Raw genomic sequence first — 11877 nt, 5'->3', positions numbered from 1 at the left:
CCCCCCCCCCCCCCTTTTTACATCCTGTTATACATCAGACTCACCTCTTATTGTGTCCCCAATGATATATCACCCCTTATCCTATTGCCCCTCCCTTTGCAGAGGTTCCCTGGTACCTGAGGTTGTAGGGTAGCCTTGTGATTGGAAGCAAAGCTCTGCAGGAGACAGGCAGACAGAATGGTGCCAGCCTTTTGTTGCCTGGTACACTGAGCTGACAGTCTGTCTTCCTCCTTCCTACAACTCCCTCCCCCAGATTTGGCTTGTGAAGAAGATGTGAGCCTCCCTGGGCTGTGTTCTTGTCTCAGTAAGCGATTGCAGCTCTTCTGATGTATGATGTTGGTGGCACACTCCAAGGGACATGCAACATCTTATTCTGTGCCCGCAGCTGGGGAGGCTGGCAATATCTTTCAGGCACCAGAAACCTTGTTTAAAGTCCACCCACAGGCTGTAGAATCAGCAGGCACCAGTGAAATCAGTACATTTGGGAAGGGTTGCAGCAGGCGGTTGGGAGTCCCTATCTCTCCTGAGTAGTGACGAAGAGAGAATTCCCTTCTGCTTCCATTTCCTCACCTGATTTAATGCCCCTTGTTCTGTGTGCCTGCCTAGTTGTCATCATCAGCCCTATTTCCCAACACCACGTCTCCTTTCACTTGCTTTCTGTGATTCCTCCTCTCCCCCTCCTTGTGATTTTCACTCATTTTCCTCTGTGCCTTATGTCACTTCTTATTTGCTTCCTATGTACGTCTGTCTTGTAGACATCACTCTGTTTTGTCAAAATGCCTTTTTTCTCTTCCTTTCTAGATTTAGCTTTTTTTAGCCTTTCTTTTTATTTTTACACCTAGTGATCTGTAGAAAAAAAATGAGTTTCATTCATCCAGGTAGAACATTTGCCTTTGTTTTACTATTTTACATTTCCATCACCTTGATCCGCTAGAATTCCCCATCTAGCTTTTGTTATTTACATTTTTCCCTCTTCCTAGCTTTGCTGGTCTCCCAGTCTTCTGTTTGTATGCCCCTTTACCTCTGGGTCACACCAGAGCTGTCCCTTCCCTAAGGATTACACACATATCCACACCCGCTTTCCTTTATCCTTAAGGGATGAACTGTCTGTGTCCCCGGAGCCTGGGTTCCCTTCTTTCACACTCCTCTCTCCGCTCCTCCCATCAATACACCAAACGCATCTTGCTTAATTGATTGCATTAAAATCATTCTTTTATTATAATTCTCAATGTAAGATGAACAAATATGAAAGAGTGAAGTCAGTAGGTGCCTATGTCGTATGACGGTGTGGGTGTAATGATTGCTTGTGCTGCTCTGTGTGTGCACACGTGCAATGTATATGTGTTGGCATGTGTTACCGAATTCCTATTCATTACACTGCTCCCAGCTGTTGTCATGGTAACAGAGTATCCAGGAAATCACGACGCTCACAGGCACACAATGTGTCAGCACTGCTTTAGGAAAGGCAGTTGGGGGTGTTGAGGGGAAAAGTGCTTTAATAACTGGTCTTATTATATACAGAAAATTAGTCTGGGAGGAGAAATGGACCGCCGGAGAGGTGGAAGGCTTTGTGTCCGGTCTTGTGTTTTATGCATGAGAGAGAATCGGAAACAAGTCGTTCTTACAGACTGCATGTCAGGCCCGGCGTTACATGGTTACACGTTACATATGTTAAACACAAAACAGACTTGTATCTATGCCGTCATATCTAAGACATGTGAAACATGAAAACATTAGCTTTCATATACAGCAAATCATTGGGAATGCTATCAGTCTCTGTGACCATTTTTTGCCATGTAATTTTGGCCCTGAAATTAAACCGGTATTAACAAATGAGAAATAAAAAAAACCTCTAGAGCAATGATGGCGAACCCTTTAGAGACTGAGTACCCAAACTGCAACCCAAAACCCCACTTATTTATCGCAAAGTGCCAACACGGCAATTTAACCTGAATACTGAGGTTTTAGTTTAGAAAAAACAACTCATACATTAACATCCTTTGTTTTAGAAAAAAAAAAACTCAATAACAAAGCTTTCAATTATACAAACAACTTTTTATTGAAAGGTTAAAGTTTGCATTTGGGATGCTTTTGAACAATTAAGGTGATTTACTGTTGTATGCATGCTGATAATTTGTCTAACCTTGGCTTATACTTTGTAAATTTGAGAACAACACATCACGCAGCACTCAGGTCATCTGTTATCTATTTCTGGTGTCAGATTTGATATAATTCAAAGCTGAAAACAGATGCTCACAAGCATAAGATGATCCAAAAAAAGTAGGCAAAGCAAACCCAAGTACTTTAATTGACTTAAAGTTATTTGGCAGAGAAGTGTTTCACACAAGTCGTGTCATTTATTTTTCCAGATAGAGCTTTCATGAAATTCCAATAGCTCCATTTCCAGATTTCCTAAATCTAACCAGTGTAAGCAGGAAAGATCAAGTTCTTCAAATTTGGCTTTATCTGGAGAAGTAAGAAAACACAGGGTTGTCGCCATCCTACAGAACTGTAAAAATCTGTTACTAAAATTACCTTTTAATCAAGTTCCTTAAATTTGGCTTTATCTGGAGAAGTAAGAAAACACTGGGTTGTCTCCATCTTACAGAACTGTAAAAATCTGTTACTAGAATAGAGTCACTTTTGCAGCTGCTGCAATGCTAGAAATTTCCTTGTAGATTTACCGATGGCTTGTAGGATTGTCTACAAATGTAGAATTTTATAAATCTATTTTTAAATTTGAAAACTTTTTTAGCAGTCCACTTTTCTCTCTCAAAAACCTGCAGTTTTCTCTCAAATATTGTGATATCACAAAACATCCTTTCTGCTGTTTTCCCTACATTTTTAGTTGTTTGTTCAGTACATTGAAGTGTAAAATCTGTAAAAAACATGAGGTTGGTAAGCCAGGCCATATCAGTGAGCTGTGGATATTCTTGCCCTTTTTCTTTCATAAACAACCTAATTTCATCCAAGCAGGCTACAAATCTCTATAGAATGTGTCCTCTGCTCAGCCACCAGACATTTTTGTACATATGTAAACAGTTATACTGTGCCTGAACCTCCTCTAGAAGTGCTTGAAACTGTCAAAATATTAGAGCACGATCCATGATGTAATTCACCATTTTTGTGACATCTTTGAGGACATTGTAAAACTTTTTGCTGCTTTCCCTGGCACAAAGAGCTTCTTGATGTATAATACAATGGAACTGAGTGACTTGATGTTTTGTTTCTTTAACAAAGAACTGTATGAAACCAGATGTATGAAACCACCATAGAAGGTACCCCATCACTAGTATTTTTTTAAACAAAAAAGCCTCCATCACAGCATTGTAGATATCTATCCTTTGTGTTCTTTCAGGCAAAGACACCAGTTTTACCAGCTCTTCTCTCATGATGTCACCAACAGCATAACACAAAATTACCGCTAGCCTTGCATGATAAGTTATATCTGTGCTTTCATCCAAGCACATGTTGCCCTCTTTAAGTCACTGGTGAGCTGCTGACTAACATCACCATGCGCTGGACTGGAATCTTTAACAGTATTTCTGCTAAGTGGCATCTCAGAGATGCGTTGAATAATTTTCTCCCTGTTTGGGAAATCATGAACAAGCAAATTATTCCCAAACAGTATGGCCGTTTTTTTTTTTTATTTATTTTTTTTTAACATGAATACAGATTTGAAACAATGGTGAAGCTGTTTACAGAAAATAGTTTTGAATTAAAAAGTACAGAGTAAAATTGTATAACTTTTAATATTTAAGGTTTTAAAACACATTTTAAAACACATTTTAAACAGTGTTAATTTCTGACCTTAACCATTCAAATAAACCATGATATAACATGTCTGACTGTTAAGATTTGGTGTTTTTCTATAACTAAAACAATAGGTAAATCAGAAAAATAATGGCATTGGGAAGAGGAAAAGGTTTTGGGAAAATGTTTTAATTAATTATTGTAATTAACTAACTAGAACATCAGGGAAATGAAGATTGTGCCACGTTGAATAGCGGTGACTCTGCAATACCTGGTGGAATTCAGTTGGATTAAGGGTGAATTCCATATAATCAAACCACAAAAATCTTGTTACACCATTATCATAAGTTTTATTTGCCTCTAAAAGATCTCTGTAAAACAGAGTGCACATTAAAGCCACCACCGCAACTAGCCTGGTTAGGTATGGATCCATTGCAGCATTATTGTTCTTGGTCTGCCAATAAACACAATGATATCCAATTTCTTATCCTTTTTGTCAGGGGTTTGTCATACGCATCCCAACACCCAAACAAACACAATAAGGGCTCAAATGATATCATTATTTTCATTACACTTTTGATATGTTCAAGTGTGTCTTCCCATAACTTTTTTTCAGGAGCGCAGTCCCACAAACAATGTCTGAGGGTAACCATGATGACATCGCACCTCAGACATCATGTACTTCTGGTCTGACTCATGGAATTAGTTTCATCTACAGGACGGAAAACTTTACACACCCTGTGTAAAATCCTAAATTGCGTTTCCCTCCAAATTTAATTTGGTGTTTTCCTTCGAATCGCAAGGTACCCCTGAACTATTTTGTTCATAAAATCCGGAATATCAAAATCTCTTTGCCACCCACGGACATTAGAGTCTAAGAATGGTTTGATATTGTCTGTAGACATGGATATAGGGATGCAATGGATGGCAGTGATACCGGTAATAAATTGTCAAACTTGTCATAATCTACCACTTTAATCCTGTCAGGATTAAATACCCTTTTTTACAGAAATTGTAAATAGTATAATGGGTGTGTTGCTTGTGGTGGTAAATAAACTTTCGTTGTAAAGCCCTTAAAGTGACTGGTCTAGGGAGGCTTGCATGAAAAAAAAACTCTTGTACTGCATTTAAGCCCTTACTAGCCAATTTACGATATATATTCCACCCCTTGTGGGAACAGTGGATTACCCCTGATCGGTAAATATTTAGATATGGAGCATGGTAAATCAAATTTATGTCTATTTTCTCTACAGGTAAGTAGTGTCCCGTATCAAGACATGATAATATCCTGATCAGAGGAGGGCTTACCATTTTTTGCTTTGCACAGCTAAATTTAAAAACTGGCAGCTGTCAGATGATTTGTTCTAGAAAGATAGTTGCAAAAACGAAGATACTGGGAATGATATTTCCTCAATTTACCTTCAAGAAACTCTTTTCTTTTAATTTCACCAAGTTTGACATACATAACCGAGTTTGACATGACATCACTCCAAATGACTCTGTCCAGGTCTCTTGGAATGATCTTCCACTATCTGTCTCTGCTTTATTTGCTGTACTCATTTTTGGGAGTTCAAGACTTGGAGTCTACAAAAACACAAATTAAAACAAAAATGAAACACCCAATACAAATCTATGCCTATACTAAAATAGCTAACACTAGAAAATGAAAAATTGTTGTCCTACTTATCTGTAGTTTTCCTTTCCTGTAAACTCCTCCTGGCAGGAGGAAATGGGTATGACAGGTAAGCTCTGGCCCTTGCTCTCCACAGGACCACTTTACCAAAGCAATATAAGTAACATCCCTCTGCCCTGCAGGTGTTCTGTAACTAGCTTGCGACAGGATAAGGGAGGGAAACATGCTGTCAGGAGGAGTTTACAGGAAAGGAAAATTACAGGTATGACAACAATTTTCCATTTTCCTGACGCTTTTCCTAACAGCACGCACACATGGGATGTAGCAAGCAATACCAAATAAAGGGAGGAAAGAAACTAACAAACAATGCCACGGAAACAAAGTTACTCTTTAGAAAAAGCCACCTGCCAAATGGAAGCCCCAAGGTGGCTGAAGCTCCAACATCCAAAGCTAAACGAATGTTGGAAGACTTCCAACTGGTTATTTACGTATCACTTCAGTAGATACTTCTGTAAATGAAGTCTATAAGGTTCCTCCTTCCCTAGTTGAATGTGTCTTGACTTCCTGCAACAGAATCCAGCCCTCATGATGTAAGCATACCACATGGTATTTAAAACCCTAGGATGCAGAACCTGTCAAAGATACTGCTGTGCTACATAAAGGATTGCTAGAGAGGCTGACTAGAACATCCACAACTATCAAATCATTGTTTCTCTGTAGGTAAATGAGAACCTTCAGTAAATGAGTGTCTCCATGCTGCGGATTTACTTCTCAGTTGGAGTGATACACAGGATACACCCTAAACAAGACATTTAATGATAGATGCACATACATTTCAGGAATATAGGTGCAATTTGGCTCCTTTCCAAGAGGGTGCATAGTTCTGAAACCTTGCTTGTCATGGTAACAGTAAGTCAAGAATTTCATCTTCCAAGTCCATTTTCCTTTTGAGCGGACCTAGACTGGATGGAAGGGAAGTTCCCTGAGAATTTGTAGGACCAGAGGCAAGTTCTGTGTCAAAAAGAAGTACTTTACTGAAGGCTTCAATTTACAACTGCTTTGAAGAACTGTCACCACAAAAGACATTCCACCCACTTGGTGGTTGTGGGGGCTGACACTTGGACCTAAACAAGTTGATCCTGAATTACTTGTCTGAAGCTGAATGCAGAACATTCTGGAATCTGTGCTGGTGCAGTGATTTCTGCTATACAAATAAAAACTTTCTATATATTGTGACATATATTTATAGATGTTTGTAAGCTTTGAGCTTGCTTTCCAGAAAGTTGGCATTTAGTCCCGGGCAAGTCAGGGATAGAATACTGCTAACAGCCATGGAAAAGTTAGTCCTGGCAAGGAGTAGCCATCATAATTATGAGTTAACACCTTTCCAATTCCAGCCAATGGGAAATAATTACCATTGCTTTTTCTGAATCCTTCCTTATTTTCAGAAGACCTCTCAAGATCAGTGTATTGGTTCTAAAACTTAGGGAAAAATCAATTTTCTTGTGCCAGGGTCACGGCTAGTATTTTCTGGCACTTGGACATAACTGGAGATGCAAGCAATTCTATCAACTTGAAAAACTGTGACAAAAAATAGACAATCTTTGTTCCACTTTGTCTGGTAATGTAGAAGAACTGACCTGCATAATTATAATAAAATAATAATAATTCCTTTGCTGGCAGTGTCCACCCCTCTAAAACTCTTTGAGCCCACACCATCATTTGTGCCACTTTGTATGAAGGCAAAATGTTCTAGATTTCACCGTAAGGAATATTATCCTCAAATTTCTATTCTCTGCATAGGCCCTTACTGACTCTTCTGATAGTTTACCAGAGTCAGAGTTTGCAGAATTGTCTTTTTGTGACGCTCCACTTAATTTTTGATATTGTCAGCAAAGAACGTCATTTCAAGTAGTGACATAGGCTGATTTCCTGAACCACATCAAGGTTATCACTGTGACAAATGTTTTATTGAACATCTTTGGAGCTATGGAAAGACTCAAGGGTAGACAGGTGAACTGGAGGTGTTTGAAACATAGCAGACAGGAAGAATGTCTGGCGACATTCCATAATTGAGACAGGCCTGTAAGCTTCTGCTAGATCTATTGAAATCATCCAATGAGCCAGACAAATGACTGACAAGGTCATCTGCAAAATTATCATATAAAACCTTCTAGTGTGAAAGGGATTTAAATCCTTCAGGTCCAGAATTGACCTAAACCCCTCAGAGATCTTACTATGAAAAATTTGGAATAAAATCATCTTTCTTGCTCTCCTATTGAAAGCAGCACCACTGCTTGTCCTATTCCTTGCACATAAGATAGAAGCACATTGCACTTCTATGAATCGCTTGGAACTGTTTGAATAGATAAACCTTCAAAAGCCTTAGGCTCTTTTTAGACTATCTGACTACAGAACCTAGGATTTTTAGGTTCCATTTACTGAGGGTTAACACATTTCTTGACAGGAAATCTCTTGCCTCCTGCACAGGTATGTAAAAGAGGTACCGATGATAAACAGGTATGTAATATTGTAGAATAACAGAATCGAGGTCAAAAAAACACCATCAAGCAGAACAACAGTGCACTAAGCCATATTGTATGTACAAAAATGTTACAACAAAATTCTACCAAATTATATGCAATGCCCACCGTGTTTTCCCGATGATAAGGCATCCCCATCAAATGAGCCACCCCCCAAATTAGTGATCAGAAGGGGACAATGAATGGCACATGAGTGATCAGAAGGGGACAATCAATGACACATGAGTGATCAGAAGGGGACATTCAATGGCACTTGAGTGATCAGAAGGGGACAATCAATGGCACATGAGGCACATGAGTGATCATGAGTGATTTTCAACAATAAATGTGTACTGTAGTCTTCTTCATGGAAAAATAAGACACCCTCCTGAAAATAAGACCTAGGGCATATTTTGGCATTTCAAAAAATATAAGACAGTGCCTTATCATAGGGGAAACGGTATTGTTTGAGGCTCAGAGTGCAATTTTATGGAGCCATCCAGCAGGTGGCCCCAGAGATATACCAGAAAGCAAAGACATTCTTTCCTTCAAAGTCATCTCTACCATTTGTATGATGTCTGTAAGCTGAAGTTTGCTGTACCTGTGCAAGGCAATGAGCGACTGTTTTAGACAGCAAAGAGAAATGGAAACAGGTACAAAACTTGCTTTACTGCTCACCTACCCGCAACAAAGAGCTATTTCAGAGTGCATTTCCTACCTTAGCATTAGCAGGAGCTCAGGTTGGTTCCTATGGACAGCAGCCAATACAAAGTTCCCCCTGACAATCCCAGTACAATGAGTGCCATGTCTGTCCTGTCCACCTTTAAAGCACACACACACAGACTTTAGACAGCTGAACCCTGCACACCGACCTATCCCAGCACACCGAGCATTACACAGGTCATGTGATGTCAGGTAAATGCAACCTGCCTCTATGCAATGACATTGTAACCTTTTAATGTACTGGACGCATGGAACAGATGTCAATAAGTGTGGATGTCATTCATGCAATGTACAGCATTCGCTCTCTATAACAGAGCCAATCCATAACTCAACACCAGCAATGAGCACCAACCTGATAAGTCTGATAACCTGATAACAACATAAGAAGAGCCCGGTGGATCAGGCCAATGGCCCATCTAGTGCAGCTCCTGTATCTCACAGTGGCCCACATGTATAATAGGGAGGTAGCACATACCCATCAGGGCTAGTAACCTGTGAGGACTTTTCCTCCAGAAATTTGTCCAATCCCTTCCTAAAGGCATCTAGGCTAGCTGCCATCACCACATTGTACAATTACTGCCTTTCTTTTTATTTCGGTAACAAAGACATTGTCACTAAGACAGAAAATGATCTACATCCTCCCAGTTGGGTGCAGATAGCAAAAATAAATGCAGCACATTGCACACAATTATTTTTAACCTCCTGGGTGGTTCATTTCTGTCTGAATTTATATGTCTAAAAGCGGTACATTGTTTTTCATGAAAATTTATTTTACAGTATAATATAATATATTAGTATATTAAAGTTTGAAACACAAAATCATGTCAAAATAAAATATTAAAAAAACATGACATGATTTTGTGTTTCAAACTTTATTATACTCATACTATTATATTATACTGTAAAATAAATTTTCATGAAAGACAATGTACTGCTTTTAGACCATGAAATCCAGTGTATTGCATTCAACACAGTGATTTTGTATTGAATGCAATACAAAATATTTGAAAATTCCTGCCTCGCCACTAGCGGCGGCTGTACGCACCGACGTCAACGGGAACTACCAGGGAACAATAGCACACTCGTCGGGGGACAGATTGACGAAGAGGACACCTGTAGGACCCTGTAGGACACCGATGGGACCAGGTGGGTGTTTGTTTCTTAGTATTTGAACTACCTCGAGTGTGACTCAGGGTTACCGCTTTCAGCTTGTTTTTATTACTCCGAGTCACACTTGGGCTTACCACTGGGGAGGTTAAAGCACTGAAGATAGCAACACACAGTTACAGGGTTCCCATTACGTTCAACAGACACTTACCTTCCACCACAAGCTTTGTCTTCTGGTCCTGACATACCTGAGGTATATCAGACCTGTACTCCTGTCCCTGGGCTGTGTAGCTCTGTTCTGTGTCTTCAGCTTTCATATTGTACTTCCCAAAACTAGGACACAGCAAAAGAAGATCCCCCTCATGTCTGCCTAACCCTCCCTCTCCCTCTCTGTACTTTCACTCTTTTAATTCTGGGAAAAGACACATCAGCTGCTTCTGCTCCCCACAGCCTGGTATTCTGAGGGTAAACTGATGACTCTGGAGAAGGGAAATTCCACAGCCAGCAGGGGCTGACAGAGGGACAATAGCACAGCCAATGGGATGCCAGCTGAGGTGGGGAACGCGTGCCCACAGAGAGGCTTCTGAGTGCCCCCTCTGGCACACGTGCCATAGGTTCACCACCACTGCTCTAGAGGAACATTAGGGTTCTATAGTGCCCTGTTTGAGAATGACCATTCTGTAGAGTAAAAAAGGAACAATAAATATATAATACAAATTTTCCTGACAATTGATCAAGTAGTAACTGGACAGGTGAGCATAACATATCATGTAAAAGAAGTAAAAGGCTTGAAAAAAAATCCCACTGAGCACAATTGTCTAAAGACCTTCTAGTAGCCATTAGAGCTGGTATTGGTCATTGTTAGGCTGTTGGTGAGAAGTCTAAGGCAAGATGATCTTTGGCAAGGAGGGGAAGGTTACTTGACTCACCAAGTTCCAAGTTACAATTTTGAAAGCCATCTTTGCATGTACTTTCTTTTTAGACACAGCTTAGAACAAATGTTGACCCCACGAGTCCTATTTAAGATAAGACTGATCAAATGATCATGTAAAATACAAAAAAAAAAATACATAAAAAGGCATGAAAACAAGGTTTGTGGATTAATTTTACAGCAGGGTAATTGTAGCTGGAAACAACATGGTCAATGGTAAAGCAAATATAAACTAGAAAATAAATGCAGCAGATTTTAAGTGTGTATTTAGTGAGATGTGGTTCTTAGTGTTAAACAATTTTTGACATTTTCTTTTATGCAAACTTTTTTTCCTATATTTGTCAGTAAAAACATCATAGACTTTATTTTAGAATGCAAATGATTATCTGAACAATTTCTTTCTGTTTAGGATGTCTCTAAAATGAAACCCTAAGTACCTATGAAACTAAATTGTAGCCATCATCTGATGTTTTATAAAAGTAAATTTTGTTATAGAGATTTTCCTGGGAAACAGAAGCACCACATCATCGATGAAAGCAATTAAACAATGGCACAACAGTAAGCTATAAAATGAAATAAAAAGAGATTTTAACAGGGCCTTATGGGACCATCATCATACATTTTGATAGGCCAGTTGTGTTGCCTACTGTCTGTAATTCTCTGTGAGGTTTTTGATGAATTAGTCTACAAATCCCATATTTATAATATGAGTACAGTTTTGCTTTAAATTTTGGGTAATGGGCCATTGATGTGGACAATAGCAATTTAATTAGTACCGATCATAGTCTGTTAGCTGCCATAAAAATGTGTTTCAAGTTTTTCATAAAACCCGAGCAAGATCTGGAAAAAATAGTCCTGTTGGGTAGATTAACTCCTATTTTTGTATCAATGTCACAAGAATGAAACTGAATAGAAATCCAACATTTTCTTTTAGTCGTCCCCAGGGCAAGGGTTAAGGAGAAGTTCTTGCATAGTGACATATAACTAACTACAGTTGACACCCGGGTCAGCTTATTTACAGCTTCCCCCAAACATTTACCTATATGTAAAAAAAAATGAACAGAAACAATTAATAGGGCAGGAAAAATGGAAACAGTGAAGGTAAATTATGTGAGCAACAAAAAACACGAGTAAAACACAAAATATTAAAGATGTTCTAAATAAAAAAAAAAAATCACATATTTAATACTAGTGCACATAATGCATTG

The 11877-nt window shown here is 39.0% G+C and overlaps 1 protein-coding gene across 2 annotated transcripts in view; it reads right to left on the bottom strand.

The window, feature by feature from the left end:
- PRR7 (proline rich 7, synaptic) overlaps positions 1 to 623 on the bottom strand; it is a 28178-nt gene extending 27555 nt beyond the window's left edge. Inside the window, exon 1 of one of the 2 annotated variants that reach the window (XM_072401006.1) lies at positions 45 to 623. The gene's annotated coding sequence lies outside the window, so the exon portion shown is untranslated. The remainder of the gene's footprint in view (positions 1 to 44) is intronic. The other variant, XM_072401005.1, reaches the window with a different exon arrangement.
- Between the last annotated feature and the right edge of the window lie 11254 nt (positions 624 to 11877).

Source organism: Pyxicephalus adspersus, chromosome 2 (genome assembly GCF_032062135.1).
Source record: "Pyxicephalus adspersus chromosome 2, UCB_Pads_2.0, whole genome shotgun sequence".
NCBI classification, from domain to species: Eukaryota; Metazoa; Chordata; class Amphibia; order Anura; family Pyxicephalidae; genus Pyxicephalus; species Pyxicephalus adspersus.
This window is presented reverse-complemented; position numbering and strand designations above follow the sequence as displayed.